The sequence below is a fragment of the Panthera tigris genome, chromosome C2 (assembly GCF_018350195.1).
Source record: "Panthera tigris isolate Pti1 chromosome C2, P.tigris_Pti1_mat1.1, whole genome shotgun sequence".
NCBI classification, from domain to species: domain Eukaryota; kingdom Metazoa; phylum Chordata; class Mammalia; order Carnivora; family Felidae; genus Panthera; species Panthera tigris.
Window position 1 is genome coordinate 26,123,472 of NC_056668.1, and position 17,798 is coordinate 26,141,269.

At 38.9% G+C, this 17,798-nt stretch overlaps 1 pseudogene; it reads right to left on the reverse strand.

The window, feature by feature from the left end:
* Positions 1 to 2,571: 2,571 nt before the first annotated feature.
* Positions 2,572 to 15,088, reverse strand: LOC107179498 (annotated as a pseudogene).
* Positions 15,089 to 17,798: the final 2,710 nt, after the last annotated feature.

Sequence of the window (17,798 nt, forward strand, 5' to 3'; positions counted from 1 at the left end):
ATGGAGGCTACAGCCAGCTGAAGGTGACATTGCAAGAAGAGATTTAAAGGAATAAGTATACTAGGTTTTACTCTCTTGCCTCCATAAATGCTCCTACCAGGGATTTCCATTGATAAAAGCCGATTAAAAGAGAGAAGCCATGGAGATATTGTTATAGATCAGCTCCTTGGGACAGAGAGAGAAGTGCGGATTAGATCTACAGGGGAAAATGGAGGATTTTCATATAGAGCAATCCTTAGGCCCCTCTACATTTAGTATTTTACTTTCTTTTCCCTATCTCCCTTTCTTTTTTTCCTTCTTTCTTCCTTTTTCTTTCTTTCTTTCTTTCTTTCTTTCTTTCTTTCTTTCTTTCTTTCTTTCTTTCTCTAAGGAGTAAGCTTGTTTCCAATACAAGGGAACAAATAGACACACATTTCATATTACAAAAACATAGTCATCATTTGAAATGGCTCAAGATACAGAAAAAAAAAGTGCATTTCATCTGTTCATTAATGTTTTCTTTTTTGGAGGTCAAGTTTGTTAGACTAAAAAATTCTAACCAAGTTTGTCATTTAGAAATTAGAAACCACAAATAAAGTCTATCAGACTGTTGGAATATAATATTGCATAAGAATTAGACAATCTGGGGCACCTGGGTGGCTCAGTTAGTTAAGCGTTCGACTCTTGATTTCAGCTCAGGTCATGATCTCACCATTTGTGAGATGGAGCCTTGTGTCAGGCTCCGTGCTTGGAGCCTGCTTGGGATTCTCTCTTTTCCTCTGTCTCTGCCCCTCCCACATTCATGCTCTCTCTCTCTCTCTCTCTCTCTCTCTCTCTCTCTCTCTCTTTCTCAAAATAAATAAATAAACTTTAAAAGAAAGATTTAGACAATCTTTATTTCTGATTAATTCTTACTAATTATTTTTTGATCATTTATTGCTTAAATTAAATCTTGTGTTAGAAGTAGAGATGAAAAATTACTATTTTTTTAAAAATGTTTATTTATTTATTTTGAGAGAGAGAGAGTGGGGGAGGGGCAAATAGAGAGGGAGAGAAAGAATCTCAAGCTATCAGCACAGAGCCTGACACAGGGCTCGATGTCACAAACTGCAAGATCATGACCTGAGCTGAAATCAAGAGTCAGACGTTCAACTGACTAAGCCACCCAGGTGCCCCACTATTTTTTTTTTTTAATTTAAAAGAAGAAATAGTGTAGTGCAGATTTTTTCAAATCATGTCCCTTAGAACACTGCAACATTTCATGAGGAATAAGTTCTAGAGTTCACAAGAAATTTGTATAGACACAAAATTTGGCATCAGGTACGTTTATCATTTTTTGTCTGTTCACTTAAAAAAATTTTTTTTAATATTTATTTTTGTGTGTGGGAGAAAGAGAGACAGAGCACAAGCAGGGGAGGAGCAGAGAGAGAGAAAGAAACAGAATCCAAAGCAGGCTCCAGGCTCTGAGCTGTCAGCCCAGAGCCCAAATGGGGCTTGAACCACAAACTGCAAGATCATGACCTGAGCTGAAGTCAGATGTTTAACCGACTGAGCCACCCACTTGCCCCTTTCACTTTTAAGAGAGTGATTTCAGCACTGTTTAATCTCATATTTTATAATTTCTAAAATGACATGAGTGAAAATTTCAAATGCCTACAAAATCCAGGCAGCATACTTAGCTGAATTGGTGGTGATAGAAAACATGCCATAGCAAGGTGGAGGACGCACGTCCTGCCCACAGACATCAGTGGCTTCCAGGCTTCAGCGCATCATTACTACATGGGAACAGTAGGCTAGTGTTGCCAGATCTTTGATATTGATGTGCAATCTCTGCCCCCTTTTTTTTCCTTTTTTTTTTTTTTAAGTAAGCTTCATGCCCAGTGCAGAGCCCAGTGTAGACCCTGAACTCATGACCTTGAGATCAAGACCTGAGCTGAGATCAATGGTCAGATACTTAACTAACTGAGCTACCCAGGAACCCCTGCAATCTCTACCTTTTAAAATGTGGCAGATAATTCCAAAGGTTTAAAAAGATTGTGTTGCTAAACAGCACATCTCTGTAAACCAGATTTACTCTGTAGATGAGCAATTTGTAACCCCTGGATTAGCTGACATTTAAACAGTCTTCAATTACTGATTTTTTTTATTCTATAGGACTAGGTAAGAATTAAGAATCGTAAGTCAGGGCCACCTACTAACAACTCTATATCGTTGCTGCCTGAATAACAATATTGTGGAATTTTAGTGCAGAATAGAAGTTAGTCATCTTCTGTTTTTGAATTATTATTAAGGGATAACAACTATTTTCAGTTATTGAGAATCAGAGAAAGCTTTGAAGAGTCTAGTCTCTATATGAGAAAGCTTTCAGGAGACCTGTGAGTAGAGCTTTTATGAAATGTTAATGTACACGTGTGGTAGATGGTTGGGGATCAACAGGATAAACCCCCATTGGGTCATTAACTCTGGACTAGATTTATGGGACTCCACTCAATCACCAAGTGTATTACTAAAAGGATGGTAAAAGCCTATGTAAGGATCCAGCTATCAGTCACATGACCTGATCTAGGGAAGAGATAAAAGCTTATATGCATCTCACGGAAACCTGCCAATACTTGTCCCCATAATACATGATAAAACTCTGACAGCAAACTTCTCCTGGGAGTTTGGTATTAAATTAGCGAGGCGGCAGCTCTCCTTTCCGCTGTTTTCAGATATCCAGGCACGGCTTTCTAATACACTGCTAATTTAGAAGACGGAGGATGAAAGTTCTATTTTAATAGTTCTCCAACACCTCATCTTTTCTATCTCTGCTGTAACATGGTTCAGAGGTATGGAAATATTAACGTATGATAGGCCCCATTCACTATGCTACAACTTTCATAGGATAATATGACACATGCATAAATTAAAGATTGTCTTAAGAAAGATTATCTCACTCTTTCTAGAAAAAATGTATGTAAGTACTTGTGCTTTAGTCAGAGATAATGTTTGTCCCCCAAAATCAGAAACTCCTTCGGTCTAACTTAGGTTTAATGAGACAATTTTATTTTTCGAATAGCAATCACCAGGATAACTGTTGCATAGAAGCGTCTTTATTTAGAAAAATGATGATCTTCGTAATAGAGTTGGAATTTGGTATGCCCAGGGCAATGGGAGGAGAAAGCAGAGGGTAGAAGTCTGCATTTGCGTAATGTGAGTCTTCCTTCGAACTTCTCTAAACTGTTAATGAAGTCCTTAAATTCACAATTTTTAAAGCTTTAATTTTAAAAATTGCAGTAAAATATACATAACATAAAATTTACCATTTTAGCCATTTTATTTTATTTTTTAAAGTTTATTTATTTTCAGAGAGAGAGCATGCTTGCCCAAGTGGAGAAGGGGAAGAGAGAGGGAGAGAGGGAATGTCAAGCAGGCTCTGCACTGATAGCAGACACAGGGTTTGATCTCATGAGCCCATGACCTGAGCTGAAATCAAGAGTTGGATACTGGACACTTAAACAACTGAGCTATCCAGGCGACCCTCCATTTTAGCCATTTTAAAGTATACAGTTCAGTGGCATTAAGAACATTCACTGTTGACCAATGATCCAGAATGTTTTCATCATCCCAAACAGAAAGTCAGTACTCATTAAACACCAAATCCTCATTCCCTTCTTCTCCCCAGTCCCTGGCAACCACCATTCTATTTTCTGCCTCTATGAATTTGATTACTCACATATCTCAAATGAGTGGAGTCATATAATATTTGTTCTTTTGTAATTCTTATTTAAAGTTTTTAATGTTTATTTTTGAGAGAGAGAGAGAGAGAGAGAGAGAGAGACACGAGACAGAGACAGAGTACGAGCAGGGGAGGGGCAGAGAGAGAGGCAGACACAGAATCCAAAGCACACTCCAGGCTCTGAGCTGTCAGCACAGAGCTTAATGCAGGGCTCGAACCCACGAGCTGTGAGATCATGACCTGAGGCAAAGTCAGATGCTTAACCAACTGAGCCACCCAGGTGCCCCTGTGGGTAATTCTTATTGAGATTGTTTTCTGCTGTGGAAATCAGTGAAAGGAGAGAATTTCACATGAGGCATAAGATGGTCAGGTCAGATCATTCTGAAGAAAGCACAGGAGACTGGAGGTGGCGATACCTCCAGGAATGTGACAGATGTTGAAACTAGAGCCACAAGGCCGGATCTGGTACACAGACATGATTAGTCTGCAGAGTGCTTTAAAATATGTGAATTATATGACATCATTTAAAATTAGAGAAATTTTAATAGGGAACCAGATATCTTGTCCATCTTGTAAAATCTGGCAATAGTGGGCATGCATTTCCCTGGCTATAATCAGATAAGTAGCATACACATACTCCAGTTTTCCCTTAGACTCATAATGCTTTACTGATTCATCCTTATCAAGATGAATAATATTCATAGCAATCTGAGTCTTCATAGTAATTTTGGAATAGGTGTTTAGATCTCATATGTATAGAAATGGATCCAAGTTTATCCACATCTTGAGTGGCAGGGAAGCTTCATATGACATCTGGGCTACAAACCAAAAAGAGGCATATATTGGGAGGGTACTGAGTTTGTCCTGTAGATATCAATGGAGGCAGATGAGCGGAACCTTGAAACTAGAGAGCAGTCAGGCAGCAAAGTGGACCCCTTGTCTAGCTCCATTTGTCAGGGAAAGCACGCTTTTTCTGCTCTTTGCAGCTTCTGTACGTCTGCTTTATTCTGCTTTATTCATATTCATGTTGCTGTATGTCTGCTATGTTTCTTCAGAACAAAATCATGTATCTAATTTGGCTTTTGTAGGCACCTACAATTCCTGCCTGTTCATATGTCACCAACCAACTGATTAAAGATTCTGAATCCTAATTCCATGACCCCTGGAGAGAGAATCTGGTGGCCAAGTGCATGTCTACTCAGCTATACCTCTGATTTAGCTGTGGCTGTAGTAGAGAGTTCTGGGCACACTTTCACTCATTTCAGGTTGACAGTTACAGATCTCTGCTTTCTGCCCAGGAACTCTTGGATGCTAGTGATACCCCTGGGAGCTCACTTTGTTCATGCACATTGGCTTGTTAAGTGTGAGGAAGTCAACATCTCTGGGAGTTAACATCCTTAATGTCCCCTCAACTATGAGGAATCAAAGCTGATTCATAAATGCTCCTGCTTTTCATCCTTCTACCACATAATTCTGGGAAGCATTCTGTATACTTTTCTGGAAGTCCAAGCAGAATCAGGCTGCTTGTGTCCACGGTGGCAACCTCAGTAACATACACTCATATTGGCTCTTCCTCCTTCACTGCCTCACTCTCATCTCCTCAGTCCTGCTCACTGGGATCACGTCCCCAAAAAAGCTAAGGCTTCCCTTTGGATACTTAATCCAACTTGCTCACAAGTCCTGTCCCAGGCTCTGCTTTTTGGGGAAGCCACGTTGAGACAGGTTTGTTTTTGTCAGAGGTTTACCCATTTGTTATGGGTAGAATTATGTCCCCCTAAGAGATATGTTGAAGTCCTAACCCCAGGTACCTCATATTGTGAACTTATTTGGAAATAGGACTGTTATTAGGAAAGATGAAATTAGTAAAGATGAGGTCATACTGTGGGGTGACAGATGATGTCATAGGGTGGGGTCTGCCTGACTTCTCTCCTGCCTTTGCTGCCTCTCCTCTTTTAAGGTTACCACAGAACCCACTGATCCACCTCTCTTGGTGTCCACAGTAAAACTCCATATCCTCTGAATAAATGTCTCTTTTTTGCTTTGTGGACCAGATGTCACATGAAGTCTCCTTGCCACTCAAGATCTGGATAAACTTGGATCCTTCTCTCTGTATGTGGAGACCTAAACACCTATTCCAAAATTACTGTGAATATTATTCATCCTGTAAGTAAATTAAGGATGAATAAATAAAGCATTATGGGTATAAGGAAGACACTGGAGGGTGCATATGCTAGGGAAATGCATGCCCATCACTGCTAGATTTTACAAGATGGATAAGACATCTGGATCTTTATTAAAATCTCCCAATTTTATTTTATTATCATTTTTTACTTTTATTTATTTTTATTTAAAAAATTTTTTTTAATGTTTATTTATTTTTGAGACAGAGAAAGACAGAGCATGAATGGGGGAGGGTCAGAGAAAGAGGGAGACACAGAATCTGAGGCAGGCTCCAGGCTCCACGTTGTCAGCACAGAGCCTGACGCGGGGCTTGAACTCACGGACTGTGAGATCATGACCTGAGCCAAAGTCGGACGCTCAACCAACTGAGCCACCCAGGTACCACATTTTATTTTTATTTTTTTAAGTAGGCTCTACGTCCAATGAAGTTCTCGAGCTCATGACCCTGAGAACAAGAGTTGCATGCTCCACTCACTGAGCCAGCCAAGAGCCCCTTATTTCTTTATTAAGTTTTTAATTTTTTTTTTTAATTTTAACGTTTATTTATTTTTGAGACAGAGAGAGACAGAGCATGAACAGGGGAGGGGCAGAGAGAGAGGGAGACACAGAATCTGAAACAGGCTCCAGGCTCTGAGTGGTCAGCACAGAGCTTGACGCAGGGCTCGAACTCACGGACCGTGAGATCATGACCTGAGCCGAAGTCGGATGCTTAACCGACCGAGCCACCCAAGCGCCCCAAGTTTTTAAATTTTAATTCCACTATAGTTAACATACGGTGTTATATTAGTCTCAGGTGTACAATATAGTGATGCCCAATTTTTAATGAAACAGTTATATACAGAGGATAGCATAGTTTTGCTCCAAAATCCTAAAGGTCACCGTGCTATGATTTGCCTATAGGATTTGCCAGAGTCCCTCATATAGCAACCTTCTCCTCCACTGACTCTTCTACAAGTGGCAAGCTTGTAGACAAATCTGGACTTGTATTAGGGCTTTCTTTTATCCTTGGCATCTTTCAGTACTGGGAGCTTTTCAAGTCACTTGGTAATTGTGTCAACATAACACACCTGAATACAATATGTGTACTTCTAAAGTCCTGAAGAGGCTTCCTAGGCATTGTACCTCTTTCTTCATGGTAGAAGAGGAAACATGCAGAAACTTGTCCTTTCTTAAGAAAAGTTATCCGGAGGTACCTCACTCTGGACCCTAGAAATTTCACTATTCAGTTCACTAAGTTTTGTGGGACTTTTCTCCCACCCTCTGGCATGTATGTGTCCTAACAGGGTGTCTGTAGTCATTTCTTCATCATTTTATCCAATCAGCACACTATCACCAATGTAATGATTCAGTGTGCTGCCCCATGGAATGGAGACATGATCAAGGTCCCTGCAGACTAAATTATGACATAAGGCCAGAGAACTTAAATAGCCCTGAAAAAGACAGTGGAGGTGTATTGCTACTCTGTCAGCTAAAAGCAAACTGGTTCTGATGGTTCTTAACAATAGGTGTAGAGAAATAATCATTTGCCATCTGCATGCTAGGTACCAGGATATGGGTTGATTTGTTTCATAAACAAACTATATTTGGAACAGTAGCAGCAACTGAAATCACCACCTGATTAAGTGTGTGATAATCACTGTCACAGAAGTTGTATATATTGAGATTAGGCTTAAGCAGGTACTGAAGTCCAAGGTAAGCCGCATATGCAAATGGCTCAGATGGCCATGGCCCAAATTCTTCCTACACTGCCTCCTTCTTCTCAATCTGTACATATGGTCCAATGGGAATTTTACCGTGACCAGTTAGCTGAGGAAGACAGTTGTTCATGTTATGCTGATACCACCAAAATATGGATGGCTCCAGAACCATAACCCACTATGGAGTGACCCTGAATGTCAGTAGAGTAGGAAAATATTCCCAGTTGGCAGAACATCAAGCAGTTCTGTGGACTTTGTTTACTGTGCTTAGAGAGAGGATTGTAGGTACAGAGCTATATTTCATGGAAAGCTAATAACTTGGCTTGATGGGATTAGAGGCTTGGAAAGCACATGATTGGAAAATCAGTGACACGAAGAATAGGGGAAAAAGTATATCAATAGATCTCTCAGAATGGGCACAGAATGTTTATATTTGTGTCCCATGTGAATGATCACCAAAGAACAATTGTTGCAGAGGAAAACTGTAATAATATGTGGAGAAGATGACCTGTTCTTTGGACATAAGTCAACCTCTTAAACACTTCCGTTCTTGTTCGTCAAGCTCATGAACAAAGTAACTATAGTGACATGAGTAGATTATTCATGGGCTCAGCAACACTGATTTCCACTGACTAAGGCCCATCTGGCTTCAGACACCATTGAGTATTCAACTTGCCAATAGCAGAGACCAACATGTTACTTGGTGGCAGGTTGGATTACATAGCACCACTTATATCATAGAAGAGGTGGCATTATTCTCACTGGAATAGATCTTTATAATGGACATCAATTTATCATTTTTCCAGAAATACTTTTGCCAAAGCTACATCTAGGAATTTATTGAACATCTTGTTAATAGTCACGACATTCCATAAAACATTTCTTCTGACATTACGGTTAAGATTGTACTAAGCAAGTTAATTTTTTCTTTAATGTTTATTTGTTTTTGAGAGAGATGTAGAGCATGAGTGGAGGAGGAGCAGAGAGAGAGAGGGAGACACAGGATCTGAAGCAGGCTGCAGGCTCTGAGCTGTCAGCAAAGAGCCTGACGCGGGACTCGAACCCGCCGACCGCAAGATCATGAGCTGAAGTTGGACGCTTAACTGACTGAACCACCCAGGCTCCCCTAGTTAATTTTTTCTTTATTTTCTTAATTTTGATATGAATATACTATGTGTATATATTAACCATTTTAAACTTATTTTACAGGAAATGAAGTTTAGTGATGGGCTCGTGCTCATGAGGTTCACTATTCTTACCAAATTCCCCTTATCCTGAAGCAATTGGCCTCACAGAATAATGGAATGGCTTTTTCAGTTTCTGTTATGGTACCAGCTAGGTGGCAATACTTTGCAAGTCCATGATAATTTTCTCTAGGATACAGTACATGTTCTAAAGCAGACCAATATATGGTATTATTTCTCTCGTAGCCAGGATTCAGAGTTCTGGGAATCAAAGGGTAGAAATGGGAGTGGATCTTTACACTGTTAACCATAGAGATCCACTAGCAATATTTTTGTTCTCTTTCCCACAATTTGAAGCTCTACTGGTCTACAAATTTTAGTTGCCAAGGGAACTAGAGAATACAGGAATGGATCCCCTAAATTGGAAGTTGAGTCTGCCACTTGACTGTTCTTCAGGCCAGTAAATCAATAAGCAAAGAAAAACATCACTCTACTGGCTGGGGTGATTGATCCTGACTAAAAAGAGGTAATTAGGTTGCTTCTATCTAATGGGGTAGGAATGAGTATTTCTGGAATGCAGGAGATCCCCATAGGTGCCACTTATCACTTCCATATCTTCTGATTTAAGTCAGTGGGAAATTATAACCTAAAATAATCCAGATCCCTGATGGGGATGAAGATTTGGGTAACCCTTCCAGGCAAAGAACCATGACCACTTGAGGAGCTTACTGAAAGCAAAGAGGCTATGGAATTGGTAGTAGAAGAAGGCAGTTAGTTATGAATACTAACTTTGACCATATGAGCAGTTTCAGAAACAAGGATTCTAATGATTAAGATATTTTCCTTAATTTTGATATAAAGATGTTATATGTATGTATTAACCATTTTTTCTTCCCCTAAATTCAGAAGAAAGAAAAGCATGCAAATAGGATGAAGTGTAGATTTAAAAAAAAAACAGGAATAGCTATTTGAAGTGTCTTTCCTTGTATAAATAGACGTTTGAGATATCCTCTATTTACAGTTTGAAGCTGACTAATTAAATGAGGAGGATGTAAATACCAACACTCCTATAGTTATTGTATGGCTTATGAGAACAGAATCTCATGGAGCTGGATAGAATTCTTTCAGCAAACTGCAGGTATTGGAGACTTTGATGCTTTTCCTGTTTGCACCAGTAAAAACAGTTTACTTTTTCCATTGGAGGAAAAAGAGAACAAGAGGATGAATACGTCCATCATTCAATAAAAGGAAATAATTAAATATTATGAGATAGATAAATAGCTCTATACTACATAAAGTTGCTATAACTCATTACAATAACACAATTTTTTAAAAGAAATCCCTCAGAAGAATTTTCATTTTCCTCTTATTTAGAGTTTCCTATGAGGCATTGTTCTAAACAAGGCAATTTTGATCAATTATCTTCTTGCTATTTTAATTTGAAGGAGCCTATCATACAATAGGCAACCTATCAGGAATAATTTGACTATGTGGTATCATCCATAGGGAACAATATAGCCTTTAAAAGAACTGGTATCATAGTCCCAGATTTTCAGATATACTACAAAGCTGTAGTAATCAAAACAGTATGGTAGTGGCACAAAAATAGATACATAGATCAATGGAATGCAAAAGAGAGGCCAGAAATATCACAAGTATATGGTCAAATAATCTATGTCAAAGACTTTTAAGCAAGAATGGTATACAATGGTATAAAGACAGTGTCTTCAAAAAATGGTGTTGGGAAAACTGGACAGCTACATGTAAAAGAATGAAACTAGACCACTTTCTTATACCATACACAAAAATAAATTCAAAATGGATGAAAGACCTAAATGTGATGCCTGAAACCATAAAGTTCCTAGAAGAAAACATAGGCAGTAATTTCTTTGGCATTGGCCATAGAAACATTTTTCTACATATGTTTTCTCAAGCAAGGGAAACAAAAGCAAAACTAAACTATTGGGACTACACCAAAATAAAAAGCTTTTGAACAGCAAAGGAAACTATAAACAAAACAAAAAGACAACATACTAAATGGGAGGGAATATTTGCAAATGATATATCTGATAAGGGGTTAATATCTAATGTATATAAAGAACTTATACAATCCAGCACCAAAAAGCAAATAATCTAATTAAAAAATGGGCAGAGGACATGAATAGATATTTTTCCAAAGAAGGCATCCAGGTGGCCAACAGACACTGAAAAGATGCTCAATATCACTCATTGTCAGGGAAATGCAAAGCAGAACTACACAGTGAGATATCACCTTATACCTGTCAGAATGGCCTAAAATAAAAAACACAAGAAATAACAAGTAGTGGCAAGGATGTGGAGAAAAAGGAACCCTTGTGCTATGTTGGTGGGAATGCAAACTGGTTCAGCCACTGTGGAAAACAATATGGAGTTTCCTCAAAAATTAAAAATAGAATTACCATATGATGCAGTAATTCCACTACTGGGTATTTACCCAAAGAAAATGAAAACACTAATTGAAAAAGATATATGCACCCCTATGTTTATAACAGCACTATTTACAATAGCCAATATATGGAAGCAACCCAAGTATCCACTGAGAGGTGAAGGTATAAAAAAGAATGGTATATATATATATATATATATATATATATACACACACAATGGAATATTACTCAGCCATAGAAAAGAATGAGACCTTGTTTCCCAAAACATGGATGGACCGAGAGTATAATGCAAGTGAAATAAGTCAATCAAAGAAAGACAAATACCATATGATTTCACTCATATGTGGAATTTAAGAAACAAAACAAATGAACAAAGGGAAAAAAAAAAGACATAAACCAGAAAACAGACTCTTAAATACAGAGAACAAACTGGTAGTTGCCAGGGGGAGGTGGGTGGGTGGGGAATGGATAAAGGGGATCAAGAGTACACTTATCCTAATGAACACTAATGTATAAAATTGTGAAGCCAAGTAATTATACTGTACACCTAATACTCATATAACACTGTGTATTAATTATACTTCAATAAGAAAAGATGAACTTCTACAAATGATGTTAGAAATTATAGACATCATGGATGTCTTTTAAAATTTTAAAGGTAGACTAGTTCCCAACTTGTAACTAGCTGTGGGATACTACAGATGCTTCATTTTTAATCTCTTTTTAGTAATTAGTCCCAAATGAAATAGTCAGCTAGTTATTGGACAAGAGGACTGCAATGGGTTACAAACAATGATCTATCTAATTTCATTTTAAGAACTGAGAGCTAACAAGGGAAAAATTCAAACATGTTTCTTTTTTAAATGTTTATTTATTTATTTTTGAGAGAGCACACAAGCAAGGAAGGGGCAGAGAGAGAGGGAGACAAGTAATCCAAAGCAGGCTCTACTCTGTGATGTCAGCACAGAGCCCGATGCAGGGTTCAAACCCATGAACCATGAGATCATGACCTGAGCCAAAGTTGGACCCTCAACCAATTGAGTCACCCAGGTGCCCCTCAAATATGTTTTAGGTAGCACAAGAGCATATCTAAAATATTTTAGGGGCGCCTGGGTGGCTCAGTCGGTTGAGCGTCTGACTTCGGCTCAGGTCGTGATCTCGCAGTCTGTGAGTTCGAGCCCGGCGTCGGGCTCTGTGCTGACAGCTCAGAGCCTGGAGCCTGTTTCGGATTCTGTGTCTCCCTCTCTCTGACCCTCCCCCATTCATGCTCTGTCTCCCTCTGTCTGAAAAATAAATAAAGGTTAAAAAAATAAAAAAAAAATTTAAAAAAAATTTAAAAATATAAAATATTTTAAAAAATTTTTTGATGTTTTATTTATTTTTAAGAGAGAGAGAGAGAGAAAAAGAGAGAGAGTGGGGGAGGGGCAGAGAGAGAGAAGGAGACACAGAATCTGAAGCAGGCTCCAGGCTTTGAGCTGCAAGCACAGAGCCCGTCGCAGGGCTCTAACCCACGAACCATGAGATCGTGACTTGAGCCGAAGTCAGATGCTCAACCAACTTAGCCACCTAGGCGCGCCTAAAATATTTTATATTGGAATGTAGACCAGGGATTCAGTTATCAGAAGTCAAGTCCAGAAATGTTGGATCCTGTCCTTTTCTTCTCCATGGCAGGTTTTGAAGATTTGGTTAGAATAAACATTTTCCCCAACTTGGCTTTGACCCCATGATAAAATGTGTGGGTAGCTAAGTGGGAGTAAGAGGTTTTTTATTTTGTTTTGGTTGGCCTTCTATGCTGGATAGGTTGGTAATGGCTTAGAGAGTTTTCACAAACATACTTTCTGAAATTGCCGTACATTGAAAGGAGTGAAAGAATAGATAGGAAAATAAATATATTTAAAACATTTTATAGCCTCCAAATTAATCCAAATTAAATTTGGGCTTGCCATAAATTATTCAAATGATAGCACAATAACATCCTTTCATTCAATCACCAAATATATACTTAGTTTTGACTACGGGATAGATTCTCTGTAAGCCCTGGGAATTTAGTGATGAACAAAGTCCCAACTTTCTTTCTTAGTTTACATTTTAATGGTGGTAAAGAGAAGTAAAGAAGCTCTTATTCATTTCTGGAGAAGTACTAGGGGATATGGCAGTACTTTGATGGTCACATGATTTGGAGTTGGAGGATGATTGGGAGAAGCTGGGGAAGAGTGAGTTCAATAGGCATCAGCTGGAGGATGGAAGGGAAGAAGAAGTATTCAAGTGACAGGAATGCTGCATGCAATAGTCTAGGTGCAAGAATGTGGTGAGGGGCACCTGGGTGGCTCAGTTGGCTGAATGTCCAACTCTTCACTTCTGCTCAGGTCATGACCTCACTGTTAATGAGATCGAGCCCCACGACAGGCTCTGCATTGACAGTAAAGAGACTGCTTGAGACTCTCTCTCTCTCCTTGTCTCTCTGCCCCCACCTCTGCTTGTGCTCTCTCTCTCAAAACAAAACAAAACAAAACAAAACAAAAACCAAAAACAAAAACTTAAAATGAGCAGTTGGGCCACTTGGCAAGTGACTTAGAATTCATCCATTTGGTGTTTTACAATCTTCATTAATAACAATCAGATTTGTGAAATCTCTTGAAATGCACTGTGGAATAATTTTTTTTTTTTTCAGAGCCAGCCCTCTTCTGTAGTAAACGTGAGACTTTGGTGTAACTGTGGAATACTGTTCACGGAGTCCTACTGTTCTCTCATGATGTCTCTCTGATGTTATGAGAATCTTGGGAGAAATTTGTTGAAGTAAGAAGTAAATTCATCTGTAGCTCCATCATAAGCAATCGCTTCATCATTAGGATCAACTATAGGATCAACTCGCTGGTTGTCAGTAGTCTTTGGTATAGGCTTTCGGTGGAGCCTTATCACTAAGAGCCTCTCTTTCTTAAGTTTTTTCTTTTTTTTTGTGATTTAACTTTATTTTTTTTTTTTTAATTTTTTTTTTTCAACGTTTATTTATTTTTGGGACAGAGAGAGACAGAGCATGAACGGGGGAGGGGCAGAGAGAGAGGGAGACACAGAATCGGAAACAGGCTCCAGGCTCCGAGCCATCAGCCCAGAGCCTGACGCGGGGCTCGAACTCACGGACCGCGAGATCGTGACCTGGCTGAAGTCGGACGCTTAACCGACTGCGCCACCCAGGCGCCCCTAACTTTATTTTTTATTTTTTAAAATTTACATCCAAATTAGTATATAGTGAAGCAATGATTTCAGTAGATTCCTTAATGCCCCTTACCCATTTAGCCCATCCCCCCCCACAACCCCTCCAGCAACCCTCAGTTTGTTCTCCACATTTATGAGTCTCTTTTGTTTTGTCCCCCTCCCTGTTTTTATATTATTTTTGTTTCCCTTCCCTTATGTTCATCTGTTTTTTCTCCTAAAGTCCTCATATGAGTGAAGTCATATGATTTTTGTCTTTCTCTGACTGATGAATTTCACTTAGCATAATACCCTCCAGTTCCATCCATGTAGTTGCAAATGACAAGATTTCATCCTTTTTGATTGCTGAGTAATACTCCATTGTGTGTGTGTGTGTGTGTGTGTGTGTGTGTGTGTGTGTGTGTGTGTGTATACACCACATTTTCTTTATCCATTCTTAAGTTTTTTTCTTAATTGCCAACATTTCCTTATGCTGCTACTATTTCCACTGCATGAACATTAGATGTCTCCCATTGTGGGTTCTTAATTTCCAAAATTTGAAGGCATGGGGGAAAGGCAACTGCTTTTGGGGTTGGACCTTGCTTTCTGTCACTCCATCCTGTGTGACTGTGGCTTCTTCAGGTTCTTCTGGGAATACTTTTCGTTTCAGCCTTTCTTTCCTCTACTGCTGCTCTTATCCCCGCCCTTTGCCATGGTGTTTACTCCTTCGCATCTGTCTCCATTTTTCTTTTTTTTAAATGTTTTTATTTATTTTTGAAGGAGAGAGACACAGAGCATGAGTGGGGGAGGAGCAGAGAAAGGAGGAGACATAGAATTTGAAGCAGGCTCCAGGCTCTAAGCTGTCAGCCCAGAGCCCGATGCGGGGCTCGAACTCATGAACTGTGAGATCATGACCTGAGCCTAAGTCGGACGCTTAACCAACTGAGCCACCCAGGCGCCCCATGTCTCCATTTTTTCTTAATCAAGAAATGGAAGAGAACTATCCTCAACCCATGGAATTGCCATGTTATCTTTGTAAAAAATCAGTTGGCCATAAATGTGAGGTTTATTTTGTATTCTAACTTCACCTGTTGTGGTAAGAGAAGATACTTTGTATGATAAGTATCTTTTTAAGTCTTTGAGACCTAATTTGTGACTTAACATATGGTCTATTCATTATAAGGAGTAAGGTATTCAAGTTTCCAACTGTCATCGTACAACTGTCTCTTTCTGAGTTTTTGCCAATGTTTGCTTCCTATATTTTGACAGTCTGTTATTATATGTTTAAATGTATATAATTGTTGTATTTTGCTGTATTGAATCTTTTGTTAATATGTAATGTGCTCCTTTGGTTTTTGTAACTTTTTTTATTTAAAGGCTATTTTGTCTGATATCTCTATGCCAGCCCTGCTCTCTTTTGGTTACTATTTGCATGGACTGTCTTTTCTCATCTTTTTAAAATTTTAATCTATTTTTATCTTTTTATCTAAAGTGAGTGTCTTCGGGCTAGCATATGGTTGGATCATGTGTTTTGATCCGCTATTCTGATTTCTTTCTTTTGATTGGAAAGTTTAATCCATTTATATTTAAGGCAATTGTTGAAAAGAGGGACTGGCTTCTGTCATTTTCTTCTGGAAATTGCTTCAACAGAAAGGTGAGGGACTTGCAACAGTAGGTAGGGTGTGCAACGATGGCTGTCCACATCTGGGTCTGCAATCTCATGATTAGAAGCAGTAACCAATGATCAAAGCACCAATGCCTGCTATCTGCGGGACAAAATCCTTATTGCCAGTCTTGGTTCTCTCAAGCTGCTTGCAAGCTGCTCCAAACCGCCATGTGGGGAGGGGGTGGAAGATGGGTAGCTGCTATTATGCTAAGAGCTGAAATTCACTGAAATTCACTATGATTTACCCTCCAAGTCTTCCCCTGGAAGTTACAAGTCTTCCATACTCTCCAGAGCTCCAAAAACAGTTTTGCCAGACAGATTCTGCCAGCATACTGCTATTGTTGTGTGGGAAGCAAGATAGATTCCTGGTGCTTCCTAACTCCACAATCTTCCCAGAATTCTAAGAAAGGCAGTTTTACAAAGATTGTTTTATGCAATCTTATTTTTTTTTTTTTAGATCATTTGAGAGAAGAAATGAGGAAAATATATTTATGCATTCTAATTTGCACACATGTATCTTTTCTGATACTCTTTATTTTGTGATGTGGATTCAAGTGACTGATATTGTATTTCAGCTTGAAGGACTTTCTTATGTGTTGTGTCAGGTCTGCTAGTAACACACTTGCTGAAAACATTTTTTTTTTCTTTCTTAAAGTCTGGGAATGTCTATTTCAACTTTATTTTTGAAGGATTATTTTTCTGGATAAAGGCTCCATCTTTGTTAGTGTTTTTTTTTCTTTCAGTACTTTAAATATAGCATCCCACTGTCTTTTGGCTTTTTCTGTTTCTTATGAGAAGTCAGCTATGAATTTTGTTTTTTTCTTTGTATATATTAGTTGAATTTGTCTTGCTGATTTCAAAACTTCCTCTTTGTCTTTTGGCATTCAACAATTTGACTATGATATGTGTAACTATGGATCACTTTGTATTTGCTTGAGGCTCACTGAACTTTTATCTGGACATTAATATTTTTTATTCAAATCATGAATTTTTTGGCTATTATTTCTTCAAATATTTTTCTGACCCTTTTTCTCCTCTCCTTCTGGGACTCTAATCGTGTGTATGTTTGTATTCTTGATGGTATCCCACGGGTCTCTGAGGCTCTCAGCTCATTTTCTTTATCGTTTTTCCCCTCAGTTCTTTGGATTAGATCATTTCTGTTGATCTGTTTTCAAGTTTTTTTTTTTTCAACGTTTTTTATTTATTTTTGGCACAGAGAGAGACAGAGCATGAACGGGGGAGGGGCAGAGAGAGAGGGAGACACAGAATCGGAAACAGGCTCCAGGCTCTGAGCCATCAGCCCAGAGCCTGACGCGGGGCTCGAACTCACGGACCGCGAGATCGTGACCTGGCTGAAGTCGGACGCTTAGCCGACTGCGCCACCCAGGCGCCCCTGTTTTCAAGTTTTTTAATCATTTTTGTAGTCATCTCAAATCTATGGTTGCATCACTTTAGTGAATTTCTCACTTTGGTTATTGTACTTTTCAACTCCCCGATTTCTACGATTTCTACGTGGTTTGTTTTTATAATTTCAGTTTTTAAGTTGAGACTCTATTTTATTTTTATTTTTATTTTTAATTTTTTTTTCAACGTTTTTTATTTATTTTTGGGACAGAGAGAGACAGAGCATGAATGGGGGAGGGGCAGAGAGAGAGGGAGACACAGAATCGGAAACAGGCTCCAGGCTCCGAGCCATCGGCCCAGAGCCTGACGCGGGGCTCGAACTCACGGACCGCGAGATCGTGACCTGGCTGAAGT